Source organism: Hordeum vulgare, chromosome 3H (genome assembly GCF_904849725.1).
Source record: "Hordeum vulgare subsp. vulgare chromosome 3H, MorexV3_pseudomolecules_assembly, whole genome shotgun sequence".
NCBI classification, from domain to species: domain Eukaryota; kingdom Viridiplantae; phylum Streptophyta; class Magnoliopsida; order Poales; family Poaceae; genus Hordeum; species Hordeum vulgare.
Window position 1 is genome coordinate 489423560 of NC_058520.1, and position 17412 is coordinate 489440971.

At 41.5% G+C, this 17412-nt stretch overlaps 2 pseudogenes; both read left to right on the top strand.

Moving 5' to 3' along the window:
* The first annotated feature begins 2133 nt into the window (after window positions 1-2133).
* Window positions 2134-2220, top strand: LOC123445913 (annotated as a pseudogene).
* An 82-nt stretch (window positions 2221-2302) lies between these two features.
* On the top strand, window positions 2303-2388 carry LOC123445911 (annotated as a pseudogene).
* The last annotated feature ends 15024 nt before the right edge of the window (window positions 2389-17412 follow it).

Below are 17412 nucleotides of genomic sequence, written 5' to 3' on the forward strand. Positions count from 1 at the left end.
TTTATGATGTAAGTTAAAAGGGTACTGTGTGACTAGACTGAAGAAATTGTGTTGAAAAATTCTCCTGCACCACCTTATTTTTTCACTAGACTGAAGAAACTTGACTGCAGATGCACCAGTTGCTTATTTTTAAATACTCCTAGTGTTAAAATGGCCATGTTGTATAAAATTCATCTGGATATGTGTTGAAAATTCAGTTAAATTGTCTTCACAGAAACTTTACTGAAAAATTCAGTTAAGTTCAATCACCATTCGGAATTTTGACCACATGAGTACATGACCAAGCTTAAGAGTTTAAAACATTATCCAAATAATCATGTCCCACATTATTGCCAGGGCAAGAGTAGTAGCACGAGCAGGATTTTGCAAACTGAATGAAAAAGGAAGTCATTCTTTGCTTCTACTGCCTGAACAAAGTCCTATCGGCTGCACCATGGCTCTTCTATACTCCTTAAGTATCAGTCAGTAAACAAGGATAAAAATGATGGGGACTTTGCACCTTTGAGAAAACTGTAGGTGGTTTACCCACTGCAAGCATGTTAAGGAAGCAAAATGTTCACAGAGAGTTTCCAGTAGAGTGGCAATTTTTGAATGGCACTTCAGCTGTGAAATTCAGAGCAAGACTTCCTGTTTTGCTGTGGAGTTTAGACGTTCAGCTTATCATTCAAGACTTATATGCATGCGTTTCCAGCTGTAGAATTCAAAGAAAGACTTCATGTTTTTATGGAACTTAACATGTCAGCATCATTAATCTTGTTTGACTGAATGTTTCCAAAATAACATGATTGAGTGTTTCCAAAATTAACAGAATCTTGCCATTTCCCGATTGAATGTTTCCAAAATTAACAGAATCTTGTCATTTCCCGATTAAAAGTTTTTTGATTAAATGTTTCTAAAATTAACAAAACCTTGCCATTTCCCAATTGAATGTTTCCAAAATTAAAAAAAATCTTGTCATTTCCTGATTAAAAGTTTCCTAATATTTTTTTCCCAATACAAACAAAATCTTGCCATTTCTTGGTCGAAACAGCAGCAACAGCAGGTGACAGGGAAAGGATAGGACGCTGCGAGACGTCGGTGTGACAGCCGGGTGGCGGCGTGCAATGGGCTGGGTGGTTGCGTGTGGTGGCGCTGGTCGCTCTGACCACCGTGCGGAAGCTAGGGTGGTGCGCCGCAGAAGCCGGCGTGCGAGGGCTGTGGCGGGGACGCGCTCTGATCCGGGGCCACGGAATGTGCTATCGGTGGTTGGGGTGGTCGCGGCAGGAGGAGACAAGATCGCGTTGGGAGGGAATCGCGGAGGTGCAGATCATGGGCAGCGGTGGAGCAGGTTGACGGGCGGAGGAAGAAGAAAGGAGACATGATCTATCTGTAACAGATTTGATGGTACGAGGGGGTTTTGGCAAAATTTCCATTACACTGTGGGTGCGACATTAATTTCAGGATGGAGGGAATACTAATATATTGTTGCAAGCACTGGAATTTCCATTCCATTTGTATAAAAATGTATGTGTAGTGATTGTTGTATTTTGTTGTGTTCACTATTCAGGTTAGGATTGCTCGGATCTTTACCACCTATGGCCCGCGCATGTGCATTGACGATGACCGTGTTGTCACGAACTTTGTTGCTCAGGTAAACACACAACGCTGTTGCTCTGCTAGTTTAAAAACCGCAAGTTTCTTTTCATTTCTGAACTAACACCCGAATGCTCTATGTTAATATAATGGCAGGCGCTAAGGAAGGAGCCTTTGACGGTTTACGGCGATGGCAAGCAGACCAGGAGTTTCCAATACGTTTCTGATTTGGTAGGTCATCTCTAACCATCAATGAACAATAATTATGGCTATGCTATCTGGAATGCGCTTTCTAAAATAGCACTCTTCCAAGTTGAGGGGTTGATGAGGCTGATGGAAGGTGATCACATTGGGCCATTCAACTTGGGCAACCCCGGTGAGTTCACCATGCTGGAACTGGCCATTCAACTTGGGCAACCCCGGTGAGTTCACCATGCTGGAACTGGCCATTCAACTTGGGCAACCCCGGTGAGTTCACCATGCTGGAACTGGCCAAGGTTGTCGAGGACACCATCGACCATGATGGTGAGTTCAATAACACTATTATGATGATGGTGTGCTGAGCAGAGGATGTGAAACATTTAGACCACTGAGTCCTTTTTTGGTCTTTGATGTATCTAAAATCGAGCTTTTTAAAACTGATGCTAGGCATGCCATCACTATATATATATTGTTGTAGAGATGCTTGAGGTGGTTCTGTTATTGTGGTACACAATGGAGTTTGTCAGCTAAGCATATGATGTTACTAGGAGATGCTACTGAGATGTCACCCATCGTTGAAGTATCTTAAACCGAACTTTTTAAAACTGATGCTTGGTTTAGCTAGTGCTTGAAGCTTAGAGTGAGTATTGCTTATCTGCTTGTCAATCGAAATCCACAACACACTGAATTTAGCAGTGAGTATTGCTTATTGCTTATCTATTTGTCTTCTTAAAAAGAATGGCATGTTGATTGAGGCCAAACATTGATGGGAATGCCTTAGCTTTTTCTTTTTCTGCTGGAAACCTTTTTTCTCCTTCAGATTTCTTGACTGGTCAGCCTGGCATCTTACCTTATTAACTATAGCAACATGTTTTACTCTTACTTTAATTGAAGTATTCTGCAGTATGCAAATCAATTCTTTAAATGTTGCATTATTGGCAACATGGAGACAAACCTTAAACTTATATAGGTTAAAGTTGGTCACTTGGACGGCAGACTGAGCCACCAGCCTACCACATGTCCATATCTATACAAGTTTAATTTGTTTTCTTTTACTGTCAGTGTGAACCGCATCATTGGTTGTTGGGTACTGGACTCCGGTGGCATATCCTTCCATGTAATTTTTTAAAGGCGATGGATGCAAATCTAGTTGCATCAGTATACTCCAGTACACTCAATTTAATTGTGAGCTTGCCAAACGAGACGTGGTAGTTGAATCTAACCATATAGTAGTAGTAATAAAAAATACTATACGTTTTGGTGTGGCCAAACTGTTGTACATTATGTTTTTAGTAAGGATCTCAAGTTCTTAACACAAACTTGCTAAGTTTTGAACACTAACTCTAATATTTTTTATATTTATTTCCGTTTGTTTGATTCATGTGCAGTGTAATGTTCTTGTAGGATGGCAAGTTGTCGCATCTCGAGCATGTCTCATAGGAGAGTGGAATGAAGTCCATTGTACTGTTGGGATAGTAGCAGATGTGTCATTTTTATTGTGTAATTCTGTCTGTTCTTGCTATATTCATGTGTAAGGAAATGTATTCATGAGATGAGTTATTGTGTTATGTAAACCTGGGAGATGTATTATGTGATGTTGTATGATGGATGATTTTAATTTGACTTGGAGTTTTCTTGATTTGAATATGAAATAGTGTTGGATTTAATATTGGACAAATAATTGGGTTGAAAAGGCTCAACAAATACAAATGAAACCAAGTTCTGAAACAAAAGGTTGCTGAATTCAAAAATGAAAAAGGTCAAAACTGAAACTGGACCAAATGTATTTGGGCACTAAAAGGCGTGGGCCCAAATTATAATGATAAAAAAATTTGAAAAAATACTATGATTGTAAATAGGCTAAGGCCCAAAAAGAAGCCCAATAAGAAAAAGCCCAAAAAAATAAAACCAGCCCATGTGATCAATTGAAATGGGTTGGGCTGATTTTAACCATGATGTTTTGATTTCGTCGTAATTTTGCCACGTAGAACTGCCACGTAGGACTGGGTTTGATTGCCAACGACGATTTAGGATCGTCGTAAAGGTTACGACAATCCAGGAATCGTCGTAAAAGTTACGACGATTTTGATCAAAACTTCGCTGCTGTTCATTTGTGACGCTCCGTTTTCGACGCTTGGTTTTTCGTCGTGAGATCGTCGTAAAATAAAAACCGTGACGATGTAGTGAGGAAAAAATAGCGTCGCGTATTAGCATATTTATTGTAGTGTAAACATGTCCACATGTTGAGGGACGAAGGTGTCGATAAAACATAATACAGACATGAGGGCATCATGATCACACATAGAACAACAATATATCATAAAGATTCTTTTGGGAAAGTAACAATTCCTTCACAAAGCAAATCATGAAGCAAAAAACCTTACCGAGAAGTAACCAACAATAATCCATAGTCATTGAAGCAATTGCAATTTATCACAACATCAGAAAGAGTCAAATAAGAGCTTGTAAGGCAAACCCACATACTCAATCATCTCTTTTGTTTTCCACAATTGTTACAACTCACGTGGTACTCCTGGTGTCAAAGTTTCAGCTGGACACAAAGGAAGATAGGGGCTTATAGTTGTGCCTCCCAACCATTTATCTCAAGGGTAAAGTCAACAACAATAAAGCATGAGTACTCAACTCCAAGTTGATATATAAATATAGATCTTTCCCAAGCATGTGACGGTAGGCAAGACAAAGGCAAAAAGGGAATTGGTGATGATCACCATGATTCTTACAAGGGTAAAAAGTAAAGGTACAAGATAGGCCTTTCGCAGAGGGAAGCAGAGGTTGTCTTGCGCTTTTGAGGTTTGAATGCGTGTCCTCTTAGTGCGGAGGAACGTCACTTTATATTGCCTCATGTGACAAAGAACTTTATTATGCAGTCTGTCGCTTTTATGTCTTCCTCATCACAGGTTCGTACAAAGCTTATTTTACACACACTAATAGATCATACATATTAGAGAGCAATTTTTATTGCTTGCACCGATGACAACTTACTTGAAGGATCTTATTCAATCCATAGGTAGGTATGGTGGACTCTCATGGCAAAACTGGTTGGAGGTTTATGGATGCACAAGTAGTATCTCTACTTGGTGTGGGAGTTTTGGCTAATATGAGGTGGAAGCAATCGTCACATGCTAAGGGATCTCTAATCATATAACATTGCTTGGAACCAAGCAAATACAATTCATTATGTTGTCTTCCTTGTCCAACATCTACTCCTAGGCATGTAATAGTTTGGTGAGTGCTCACAATTGTAAAAAGTGTCTAAGATGATATATTTATATGTGAACCTCTCTTTCCTTATTACTTCTTATTAATTGCAACAATGACTAAAGTCTATGTTGATTTATTCTCAACAAGTTTCAATCATCATACATGTCATAAGTGAAGTTATCACTTTCTGTAAGATCATCTCATGATCTTTCATGCTATCGTTCTTTTCATATTATTGATCATGGCACAAAGCAAAGCCCTTGACTAAGACACTCTTTATTATATAGCTCGTAAGCTCGAATACACCGGGGGAGAGACAAAAGCAAAAGACTCAAACTAAAAACTAAAGACTTATTCCTCTAAGAGAAGAAATAAAAACTGAAAAGTAAAGAACTGAAACAAAGGTAAAAGGAAAAGATATAAAGGTGATACGATACCAGGGCAACTCCCCCAAGCTTGGCAGAGGCCAAGGGGATTGCCCATACCAATGATTAGTTGTCTTCCTTTGGTGGTGATGATGGTGTTGTTGTCGCCTTTGATTCCAAGAGAGCTAACAATCTTTGATTTATACCTTTGAGATATGTGACATGGTTTTCCAGCAAAACAACTTCATGAGAAAGAGAAATATTGCAAGCACGAGTTGTTTTGCAAAACCTCAAGAGTTCAATCAAGGATGGAGACAGCACGTGGAGGAAGGGTTGGAGAAAATCTACTCCTTCAATGTCTTCAATGTTGAACGTAGGTTGAACTTCATCCCTAGCTTGGGTTTTCTCCTTAGCTTGATCCCTGGCTTCGGTGACTTCTACTCTTTTCAGATCAGCATCTACTTCCTCATGAACTTGGTGAAGATCATTGTCCCCAACAGATTCCTGAGACATCTTTGCTCTAAATCTGCGGCAGACAACAAGCTCGAAATGAAAACAAAGGAAAATTGCGCGATACGGAGATCAAAGCCTTCGGGCAACTATATATTGATTTTTTCTGGGCCAGAAGGAGTCCTCCGCAAGAAAACGGAGTCCGGGAGGCACACGAGGTGCCCACAAGCTTGCCCACCGCCACCAGGGTGGTGGTGGCGGAGTGGGCCCTTGTGGCTGCCTCGTTTGCTCTCCGGACTGCTTTTTATTTTTCTAATTTTCCAAAAATTCCAAAATGGAAGAAATTTCCTATTGGAAAAGTATCGGAGGCCAATTTCTTGCCGAAACAGATACATCTTCATTTTCAAGGTCTGAAACAGGCTGATAAACATCCCTTATGTACTCCTCTGGAGTTATGACATTGATGATATTGGTCTCAACATTTATGGGAGTACCAGAGATGTAATGCTTGATTCTTTGCCCATTCACCACTCTTGGAAAATTTCCTTCCGTGTTATTGATTTTGATGGCACCGGAATGATATAATTCCTCGACAACATAGGGACCCTCCCATTTAGAGAGAAGCTTGCCTGCAAAGAATCTCAAACAAGAATTGTATAGCAAGACATAATCACCTACATTGAACTCTCGTTTCTGTATTCGTTCGTCGTGCCATCTCTTAACCTTTTCCTTGAACAACGTGGCATTCTCATATGCCTGCGCTCTCCATTCATCTAACGAGCTGATATCAAACAACCGCTTCTCACCGGCAAGTTTGAAATCAAAGTTGAGCTCTTTGATTGCCCAATAAGCTTTGTGTTCCAGCTCAAGAGGTAAATGACAGGCCTTACCGTAAACCATATTCTACGGTGACATGCCCATGGGATTCTTATAAGCAGTCCTATAAGCCCATAGTGCATCGTCAAGTTTGCTAGACCAGTTCTTTCGAGATCTATTGACGGTCTTTTGTAGGATCAACCTGATCTCCCTATTACTCAACTCCACTTGACCACTAGAATGACGATGATAAGGAGATGCAACTATATGGTTGACATTATACTTAGCTAGCATCTTACGGAAAACACCATGAATGAAGTGTGAACCGCCATCAGTCATCAAGTATCTAGGTACTCCAAATCTTGGGAATATGACTTCTTTAAGCATCTTAATAGAGGTGTGATGATCAACATTTTTAGTGGGGATAGCTTCTACCCACTTAGTAACGTAATCCACAGCAACTAAGATGTGAGTGTACCCATTGGAACTCGGGAAGAGTCCCATATAATCAAAGCCCAAGACATCAAATGGTTCAATGACAAGTGAATAGTTCATAGGCATCTCTTGACGCTTACTAAGGTTCCCTATCCTTTGGCATTCATCACAAGACAAGACAAACTTACGGGCATCCTTGAAGAGAGTGGGCCAATAGAAACCTGATTGCAATACTTTATGTGCAGTTCTATCTCCAGCATGGTGTCCTCCGTAGGCTTCGGAATGACACTTCTGCAGGATTTGTCCATGTTCATGTTCAAGCACACAACATCTAATAACACCATCTACTCCTTCCTTATAAAGGTGAGGATCATCCCAAAAATAGTGTCTCAAATCAAAGAAGAATTTCTTCTTTTGTTGATAGGTGAAACTGGGTGGTATGTATTTGGTACGATATAGTTTGCATAATCGGCATACCACGGTGCACTAAGTGAAGTGCGGATGACATTTAATTGCTCATCAGGAAAGCTGTCATCAGTTGGTAGTCGGTCATCAAGGACATTCTCTAGCCTAGACAAGTTATCTGCTACAGGGTTATCAGCACCCTTTCGGTCAACAACGCGCAAATCAAATTCCTGTAGCAGGAGAACCCATCTGATCAGCCTAGGCTTAGTGTCCTTGTTCTGCATGAGGAACTTAATAGCAGCATGATCAGAGTGAATAGTGACTTTGGAATCAACTATGTAAGATCTGAACTTTTCACATGCAAACACGAGTGCTAAAAATTCCTTCTCCGTAGTGGCATAGTTTCTTTGGACACTGTCTAGAGTTTTACTAGCGTAGTGAATGACATTCAACTTCTTGTCAACTCTTTGTCCTAGAACAGCACCAACAGCGTAATCACTAGCTTAGACATGATTTCAAAGGGCAAGTTCCAGTCAGGTGGTTGAACAATAGGTGCGGTTATCAAAGACTTCTTAAGTATTTCAAAAGCTTCCTCACAATCCTCATCAAAAACAAAAGGAACATCCTTCTGCAAGAGGTTGGTAAGAGGCCTAGAAATCTTAGAGAAGTCTTTAATGAACCTTCTATAGAAACCATCATGAACTAAGAAACTTCGTATACCTATGATATCTGTGGGGCAAGGCATTTTCTCAATTGCATCAACCTTAGCCTTATCAACTTCAATGCCTCTTTCAGAGATTTTGTGTCCTAAGACAATACCTTCATTAACCATAAAGTGGCACTTCTCCTAATTCAAGACGAGGTAGGTTTCTTCGCATCTCTGTAAGACTCGATCAAGGTTGCTGAGGCAATCATCAAAGGAAGACCCGTAAACGGAGAAGTCATCCATGAAAACCTCGACGATCTTTTCACAAAAGTCAGAGAATATAGCCATCATACATCTTTGGAAGGTGGCAGGTGCATTACATAAGCAAAAAGGCATACGTCTATAGGCAAAGGTACCGAAAGGGCAGGTGAAAGTGGTTTTCTCTTGATCAGATTGTGCAACAGGTATTTGCAAGAAACCTGAATAACCGTCTAGAAAGCAGAAGTGAGTGTGCTTTGATAGCCTTTCTAGCATTAGTTCGATGAACGGCAAAGGATAATGATCTTTCCTCGTTGCCTTGTTCAGTTTCCGGAAGTCTATCACCATTCTATAGCCGGTAATAATCCTTGGGGGATTAGTTCATCCTTATCATTAGGAATGACTGTGATACCTCCCTTCTTAGGTACGCAATGTACTGGACTTACCCAATCACTATGAGCAACAGGATAAATGATTCCTGCTTCCACAAGCTTTAATATTTATTTTCTGACGACCTCTTTCATATTAGGATTTAATCTCCTTTGATGATCAGCAACTGGTCTAAAGTCAGGATCGGTTTTAATCTTGTGCTGACATATAGTAGGACTAATACACTTAAGATCATCAAGAGTATATCCAATAGCAGCGCGATGCTTCCTCAGAGTTTTTAGTAACTTCTTCTCTTTGCGCTCTGAGAGGAGAGCACTAATAATGACATGATATATCTCCTTCTCATCAAGATAGGCATACTTAAGAGTATCAGGCAACTGTTTAAGCTCGAACACAGGATCACCCTTTGGTGGGGGAGGATCCCCAAGCAGTTCAACAGGCAGATTATTCTTGAGAATCGGATGTTGTTCTAAGACAATTCTATCTATCTCATCTCTCTCCTCCATATGCATATCATTTTCATGCTCAAGCAGATATTGCTCTAAAGGATCCAGGAAAAGCTCGAACGACCTTCAACAAAAGGGTACCTGTACCCGAAACCGACACAGGTGGGTAGGTAGAGAATACCTAGGGGCGCGAGACAACTCTCTCTAAGGAACTCGGCAAAATAGCCCCGTAACTTCGGGAGAAGGGGTGCCCCCTCACAAAAGGGGGTCGCAGTGACCAGGCCGGGGGGCCATGTCTCCTTCCGAGAATGAGTTGGTTTGGGAGTCATTTCGCATTCCCCTTCTAACTTACCTACTACTGTACCGGAGTGGATATGATCTCCCCCAGACATACGCAATGCTCGGGGAAGGAAGCATAATATTATGAAAATGAATGGAATCATTGACTTACACCACGATATCTTTTGCTTCTTGTTATGCTTGACTTTTTGTAGTATTTTCTTTATGGAATCATCCGGCCAGAAACGGGGAAGAGCCCATGTTGTCGTAGAGGCCTCGTCGAGTGCTTCCGCTCCGTGGGCGCAACGGATTTCGCTCCCGTGCGCTCATCCCTTGCTTGTTCTTTCGGACTAGCACTCTTTCCCTCTCTTTGAAGTAGATTTCTCAGCTCCACGAGTCAAATGAAATAAGGTGGAGTTGCTGAAGTTGTTAAGCGATGGAGCGAATCCGTAATAGAACTTGCGCCCAGTAAGCAATTGAAGTAGTGGTCTCGAATTCCTTAACAAAAGTAAAAATGAAAGTAAGGACATGGGAGAAGCAACATCTCATCTGGTCTGGTGACGGGTGAAGGCCTTGCTTGACTGTATGGCCTTTCTTTTGTTCGTTCGAAGCGGCTATTCTTGGTAGGAGGTATGACAATAGAGGCAAGAGCAATGATTTCATCTCTACCAGACGAATCTCTTTCATGGGGTTGTCTTCCAAACTTGGAGAAGTTAAATTCATGAGACACACCCTCGAAACTTACTGTGACAATTTGCTTAATGAAATCAATGTGAGCATCGACAGTGTTGAGAAAGGGTCTACCAAATATGATGGGACAAAAGCTATCTTGTGCAGTACCAAGGACGAGGAAATCAGTAGGATACTTCGTCTTAGCACACATGACTTCTACGTCTCTCACAGTTCCCAAAGGGCAGATAGTGTCTCTATTAGCTAGCGTAATAGTGACATCAATGGGTTCTAACTCAGCAGTTGCAATCTCATCTTTGATTTCATCATATAGAGAACGGGGTATTGCACTAACACTATCTCCCATATCACATAAACCATGGTAACAGTGATCTCCTATCTTAACAGAAACAACGGGCAGGCCAACTACAGGTCCGTGTTTGTCTTTCGCATGAGGTTTAGCAATTCTAGCAGAGTCCTCACAGAATTTGATAACATGCCCGTCTATGTCTTCGGCTAAGAGATATTTGATAATAGCAACACTAGGTTAAACTCTAATCTCCTCAGGGGGTGCAAGTGGTCTAATATAACCCCTACCTATCACAGTTGGGGCTTTAGAATAATCCTTCATCCTAGCAGGGTATGGTGGTTTCTCAGTGTAAGCACAAGGAACAACAGGATCACCAAAAGCTATGATTTTCTCCTCAACTAGATTGGTTTTGGCTATGTTGCTTTCTATAGGAGGATGATATTTAAACCACTTCTCTTTGGGAAGATCAACATGAGCAGCAAAAGATTCACATAGAGAAGCTACTATCTCAGAGTCAAGTCCATACTTAGCGCAAAAATCTCTAGAAGTGTTTGTCTCAACAAAAGATTTAACACAATCAAACTGGAAATTCATACCTGAGTCCTTACCTTCCTCCAGCTGCCAATCTTCAGAGTTGTGTTTGATTCTCTCCAATAAATTCCATTTGTGATCAATATCCTTCTTCATAAAAGAACCGGCACAAGAAGTGTCAAGCATGGTACGATCTTCATTAGAAAGCCGAGCATAAAAGTTTTGAGTGATGATTTCTCTCGAGAGCTCATGATTGGGGCATGAATATAGAATTGATTTAAGCCTCCCCAAGCTTGAGCTATGCTTTCCCTGTCACGAGGCTAAAAGTTATAAATAAAGTTCCGATCACGATGTACTAAATGCATAGGATAGAACTTTTGATGATATTCCAATTTCAACCGATTGTAGCCCCATGATCCAGCATCATCACATAGCCTATACCATGTCAACGCCTTATCCTTCAAAGATAAAGGAAATACTTTCTTCTTTACCTCATCCTCGGGAAAACTGCAAGCTTAAATAAACCATAAAATTCATCTACATAGATTAGATGAAAGTCTCGATGTGAAGATCCATCTCCTGTAAAAGGATTAGCCATCAGTTTCTCAAGCATACCCAAAGGAATTTCATAAAATATATTTTCAGTAGGTACCTCAGGTTGAGGAGCAACTCCTCGTGCTTCCGTTCGTTGTGAAGATACCCCGAAAAAACTCCTCAAAGGAAGAGTTTCCATAGTGACAAATGACAATAAATTTCAGCACAATATATAAATGGTTCCTTACCAATTTCCACTTACCAAAGGCACTTCACTCCCCGGCGTCGACGCCAGAAAAGAGTATTGATGACCCACAAGTATAGGGGATCAATCGTAGTCCTTTCAATAAGTAAGAGTGTCGAACCCAACGAGGAGCAGAAGGTTCTGATAAACGGATTTTGGCGGGTGAGGTGATTAGCTTGGTCAGAAACGGGCTGACTGGCATGGACCTGCTGGAGACGTTCCTCAGTCGACGCATCCAGCCCCTTCAGGCGAGGGACCATGCCATGTGGCATTACTCTAGTTCTGAAGATTCCACTCGGTCTCACCCAGAAGAAGTTTATCAATAGACGGTAAGCCAGTGGATCAAAAGCATCACCGGTCCTTGCGACAACCCTGTGGGATCCAAATGAGTCGCGCCATATTCTGCTGAGAATAAGCCGTGGAAATTGGTATGTTACATCTTTTCCGAGTGTGTCCATATCTTCATCGAGTGATGATGACCCACAAGTGTAGGGGATCTATCGTAGTCCTTTCGATAAGTAAGAGTGTCGAACCCAACGAGGAGCAGAAAGATCTGACAAGTGGTTTTCAGCAAGGTATTCTCTGCAAGCACTGAAATTATCGGTAGCAGATAGTTGTGTGATAAGATGATTCGCAACAAGTAGCAAGTAACAATAGTAACAAAGGTGCAGCAAAGTGGACCAATCCCTTTTGTAGCAAGGGACAAGCCTGGACAAACTCTTATAGGAGGTGAAGCGCTAGCTCCCGAGGACACATGGGAATTTATGTCAAGCTAGTTTTCATCATGTTCATATGATTCGCGTTCGCTACTTTGATCTTTTGGTATGTGGGTGGACCGGTGCTTGGGTTCTTCCCTTACTTGGACAAACATCCCACTTATGATTAACCCCTCGCGCCAGCATCCACAACTACGAAAGGAGAATTAAGACAAAGTCTAACCATAACATTAAACTAGTGGATCCAAATCAGCCCCTTACGAAGCAACGCATAAAGTAGGGTTTAAGCTTCTGACACTCTAGCAACCGATCATCTACTTATTACCTCCCAATGCCTTCCTCTAGGCCCAAATAATGGTGAAGTGTTGCACGTTCACATAACACCACTAGAGGAAAAACAACATACAACACATCAAAATATCGAACGAATACCAAATTCACATGACTACTTATAGCAAGACTTATCCCTTGTCCTCAGGAACAAAAGTGAATACTCACAAAACATAATAATATTCATGAGAAGAGAGGTATTGAATAGCATCAAGGATCTGAACATATAATCTTCCACTGACTATCCAACCAGCATCAACTACAAAGAGTAATTAACACTACTAGCAACCTTACAAGTACCAACCGGAGTCGCGAGACAGAGATTGGTTACAAGAGATGAACTAGGGTTTGGAGATGAGATGGTGTTGATGAAGATGTTGATGGTGATGAGTCCCCTCCGATGAGAGGAGTGTTGGTCATGACGATGGCGACGATTTCCCCCTGCGGGAGGGAAGTTTCCCCGGCAGGACGGTGATACGTTCATTTTGCATCATGCTTCCATGTTGATATTTATTGCTTCTTGGGCTGTTATATTACTTGTGGTACCATATTTATGCCTTTTCTCTCTTATTTTGCAAGGATTATTTGAAGAGGGAGAATTCAGGCAGCCGGAATTCTGGACTGGAAAAGGAGCAAATCCTAGTCCACTATTCTGCATATCTCCAAATGCCCTAAAAATTTACGTGGATTTTCTCTCGAATATTTTAAAAATACTGGGCGAAAGAACTACTGGAGGGGGGCCACCAGGGCCCCACAAGCTTGCCCACCGCCACCACCCCCTAGTGGCGCAGGGCAGGATTGTAGGCTGCCTGAAGGCCCACTAGCCCCCCTCTTTTGCTATATGAAGCGTCCTGGTCTGGAAAAAAAATCAAGGGGGAGCTTTTTCGTGGTTTCGCCGCCGTCACGAGGCGGAACTTGAGCAGATCCAATCTAGAGCTCCGGCAGGACGATCCTACCGGGGAAACTTTCCTCCCGGAGGGGGTAATCGTCGCCATCGTCATCACCAACACTCCTCTCGTCGGAGGGGAGGCATCTTCATCAACATCTTCATCAGCACCATCTCCTCTCCAATCCCTAGTTCATCTCTTGTAACCAATCTTCGTCTCGCGACTCCGATTGGTACTTGTAAGGTTGCTAGTAGTGTTGATTACTCTTTGTAGTTGATGCTAGTTGGATTATTTGGTGGAAGAGTTTATGTTCAGATCCTTGATGCTATTCATTACACCTCTGGTCATGATTATGATTATGTCTTGTGAGTAGTTACTTTTGTTCCTGAGGACATGGGATAAGTCATGTTAATAATAGTCATGTGAATTTGATATTCGTTCGGTATTTTGATATGATGTATGTTGTTTTTTCCTCTAGTGGTGTTATGTGAACGTCGACTACATAACACTTCACCATATTTGGGCCTAAAGGAAGATATTGGGAAGTAGTAAGTAGATGATGGGTTGCTGGAGTGACAGAAGCTTAAACCCGAGTCTATGCGTTGCTTCGTGAGGGACTGATTTGGATCCACTAGTTTAATGCTATGGTTAGACTTTGTCTTAATTCTTCTTTTGTAGTTGCGGATGCTTGCGAGAGAGGTTAATCATAAGTGGGATGCTTGTCCAAGTAAGGGCAGTACCCAAGCGCCGGTCCACCCACATATCAAACTATCAAAGTAACGAACGCGAATCATATGAACATGACGAAACTAGCATGATAGAAATTCCCGTGTGTCCTCGGGAGCGTTTTTCTTCCTATAAGACTTTGTTCAGGCTTTTCCCTTGCTACAAAAGGGATTGGGCCACTTGCTGCACCGTTTCTACTACTTGTTACTTGTTACTCTTTGCTTGCTACGTTTCACCTCGCTACACAATCACTTGTTACCGTTACTTTCAGTGCTTGCAGTTATTACCTTGCTGAAATCCATCTATTAGAGCCTTCTGCTCCTCATTGGGTTCGACACTCTTACTTATCAAAAGGACTAGACGTCCCTACCGGAGCTCTAGATTGGTTCTGCTAAAGTTCCGCGTCATAGCGGCGACGATTCCCCCCGAAAGCCTCCTATTGATTTTTCTAGAATGAAACCCTCCTTATAGCAAAATATGGGGGCCAGAGGGGCAACATGGGGCCCACAAGACCCCTAGGCGCGGCCAGGGGGTAGGCCGCGCCTAGCAAGCTTGTGGCCTCCTGGTGGCTCCCCTTTGGTACTTCTTCCGCCCAGTATTTTTTATAAATTGCAAAATAATTCCTCGTTGATTTTCACGGCTTTTGGAGTTGCGCAGAATAGGTATCTCAAACTTGCTCCCATTTGAGACCAGAATTCCACATGCCAGCATTCTCCCTCTTCATGTAAACCTTGTAAAATAAGAGAGAAAAGGCATAAGTATTGTACCGTGAAGTGTAATAACAGCCCATAAAGTGATAAATATGAACATAAAATCATGATGCAAAATGGACGTATCAACTCCCCCAAGCTTAGACCTCGCTTGTCCTCAAGCAGAAGCCGAGATTAATAGATATGCCCAAATGTTTAGAGATAGAGGAGATGACAAAACAAAATACGGACATGCAGGCATCATGATCATAATTAGAACAGCAATATCGTCATATAGTCTCTTATGCTAAAGTGACAATTCCTTCACGAAGCAAAGTATGGATCAAGAACCTTATTGAGAATTAACAACAAATAGCCTTTAATCATTGAAGCAATTGCAATTTATCATAACATCGGAAAGAGTCAAATAAGAGCTTGTAAAGCAAATCAACAAACTCAATCATCCTTTCATCAACTACAATTGCAAAAACTCACGTGGTACTCATGAGATCAAAGTTTTAGTTGGACACAGAGAAAGATAGGGGCTTATAGTTTCGCCTCCCAACTGCTTACCTCAAGGGTAATGTCAACAATAATAATTCATGGATACTTACTTCCAAGTTGACATATGAATATAGATCTTTCCCTAGCACATGACGTTAGCCAAGATAATGTCGAAATAAGGAGTTGGTGTTGATCACCATGACTCTTTTAAGGACAAAAAGTAAAGGTACAAGATAGGCCCTTCACAGAGGGAAGCAGAGGTTGTCATGCACTTTTTAGGTTTGGATGTGTGACCTCTTAGTATGCAGGAACGTCACTTTATATTGCCTCTTGTGATAAAGAACTTTATTATGAAGTCTGACGCTTTTATGTCTTCCTCATCACAGGTTCTTACAAAGCTTATTTTCCACACACTAATGGATCATATATTTAGGGTGCAATTTTTATTGCTTGCACCGATGACAACTTACTTGAGGGATCTTATTCAATCCATAGGTAGGTATGGTGGACTCTCATGGCAAAACTGGGTTGAAGGTTTATGGATGCACAAGTAGTATCTCTACTTAGTGTGGAAGTTTTGGCTGATATGAGGTGGAAGCAAGTGTCACATGCTAAGGGATCTCTAGTCATATAACATTCTTCGGAACCAAGCAAACATAATTCATTATGTTGTCTTCCTTGTCCAACATCTACTTCTAAGCATGTAATAGTTTAATGAGTGTTCACAATCATATATGGTGTCCAAGATGATATATTTATATGTGAACCTCTATTTCTTTCTTACTTCCTATTAATTACAACAATGACCAAGGTCTACGTTTGTCCACCCACAAAAAGTTTTAATCAACATTCTTTTTATATGTGAAGCCATCACTTCCCATAAGATCATTACATGATCTTTCATGCTTTTGTTGTTTCATCATTCTTTTCTTTAGATCATGGCATGAAGCAAGGCCCTTAACTAAAACACTCTTTATTATATGACTCACGAGCTCGAATACATTGGGAGTGACACAAAGCAAAACTCAAGCCTAGAACACTAAGAACTTTAATCTACTAGAGAAAGATAAAACCTAAAAGGATCGCACTACGAAAAGGGTAAATGCAAAAGATGTGATGGTGATACGATACCGGGGCAACTCCCCCAAGCTTGGCACAAGCCAAGGGGATTGCCCATACCGGTGCGTAGTTGTCTTCCTTTGAAGGTGATGGTCGTGGAGTTGTCCTGTCTTTCGATTCCAAGAGGGCCATCAATCTTTGATTTATACCTTGGAGTTCTGTGATATGTTTCTCCAGCAAAACAACTTCACGAATGAGATAAGTATTACGAACACGAGTTATTTCACATAACCTCAAGAGTTCGATCAAGGATGGAGGTAAAAGGTGGAGATAGGGTTGAAGAAAATCCTCTTCCTCAAATTCTTCCTTGTTGAGCACAGATTTCCCTTCGTCCAACGCCGGATTCTCCTCCTTAATTTTGCCCTTAGTTTCTTCAAGCAGCCTTTCCTTGGCCTCCATGACCTCCATTCTTTTCAGATCAGCATTTACTTCTTCATAGACTTGAGGGAGATCGTTCTCCCCGACAGATTCCTGAGACGACATCCTTGCCCTAAATCTGCGACAAAAACAGGCTCGAAACAAAAACAGAGGATATTTGCGTGATACGAGGGCTAAACCTTTCGGGAGAATATATAATGAATTTTTCTCGACCAGAAGGAGTACTCCATAAGAAAACGGAATCCGGGAGGCACACGAGGTGGTCACAAGACCCCCAGGTGTGGCCAGGG